Source organism: Triplophysa dalaica, chromosome 22 (assembly GCF_015846415.1).
Source record: "Triplophysa dalaica isolate WHDGS20190420 chromosome 22, ASM1584641v1, whole genome shotgun sequence".
Lineage (NCBI taxonomy): Eukaryota > Metazoa > Chordata > Actinopteri > Cypriniformes > Nemacheilidae > Triplophysa > Triplophysa dalaica.
Window position 1 is genome coordinate 5,278,009 of NC_079563.1, and position 1,355 is coordinate 5,279,363.

At 43.5% G+C, this 1,355-nt stretch overlaps 1 non-coding gene across 1 annotated transcript; it reads right to left on the minus strand.

Annotated features, from left to right (window-relative positions):
• Positions 1–535: 535 nt before the first annotated feature.
• LOC130412380 (U1 spliceosomal RNA) lies at positions 536–699 on the minus strand. The gene has a single exon (XR_008905266.1). It is a non-coding gene; the product is annotated as a U1 spliceosomal RNA (small nuclear RNA).
• Between the last annotated feature and the right edge of the window lie 656 nt (positions 700–1,355).

Sequence of the window (1,355 nt, forward strand, 5' to 3'; positions counted from 1 at the left end):
TTGGTTTAAGCTCGTATTATCAAATAAATACAAACCGTCGTACCCACAAGAGGCGATCGCAACACAACCTTCTGACCAGACACGTGATCTTAGCCAAAAGGCCGAGAAGCGATGCCCACTATGGGGGGCGAGCGGGAGAGCGCGGGGCGGCACCAACTATTGAGCTTGCGGTGCACATGCGGCTCAAAGGTCAGCGTGTGAACGTACAAACGGACAATCAAATGTATTGTTTAAACAATAGAATCAATCAACCAATTAAGGAAAGAAGAAATAATTAAATAGGCTATTTATGAAGACCTGAACGAATGAAGGAACGGACGAGCATGCACACGTTGAACAAAAATAAAGGTCAGCGTGGCCTGGCAGAATCTCTCTCTCTCTTTATATATATATATATGTATGTGTGTTTTGGAACGATCGAACAGCACGTAATCAATCACTCGATTTAGTGCTCGTCTCTAGCAGAACAGATCTGACGCCAATAAGGTTCCAAAAACGGACACAATACAAAATCTCTCTTCTTTTGATACATGATCAGGGGAGAGCGCGAACGCAGTCCCCCACTACCAGAAATTATGCAGTCGAGATTCCCACATTTGGGGAATTCGCAAAAGTCAACCCAACCTCTGTGCAATGACCGAGCCTCGTCCTGGGTGAACCGCCTTCGTGATCATGGTGTCTCCCCTGCCAGGTAACTATGATTTGCTCCGTTCGGGCAAGATTTGGCTTACTTGATTCTGCGATGCGCATCAATGCTGACCCCGAGCGAATGTTCGGCAACTGCAAGTTCCAGTTGTTTGCTCTGTAGAACCGGTGGGAAAGTTAAGGATATTACTGTTGTTATTACATATTTTATTGCGTGTTTCTTATGGTGCGAAGATATATTTTTGTTTCATACATTCATTCATCGTGTGGTCTGCACTGTGAAAGCAGTGAGGGCTTGTGTGCGATATTGATGTGCTTGCAACAGGAATGAGCTATGTGTAAAAGAGTGGGGGAGGTATTTGGAATATTGTTTTTCAGGAGATTTTTGCAAAAACCAGATAAAGCAGAAGTTGGTGATTGGCGGAAACAAGGGGGATCCCGGCCCCCCTGCAGAAGAGATATCGTTGTGACATACCAATATATGCTGTGAATATGGGCTTTTTTTTTTTTTTTGAGAGGACAGAGGAGTGTTCATCCAACAACCCAGCATGCTGAATTTTTTGTAATCTGGTTAATAAACCTCATTTTATTTGAAATCGTCTCCCTTCAATTATTTAATGTGAAAGGACGCCTAAAAAGTCCAACAATTTGGTGAACCCCGACGTGATTGGAGAAAAAAGACATTTTCTGAACGAATTGCCAAGTCAGTG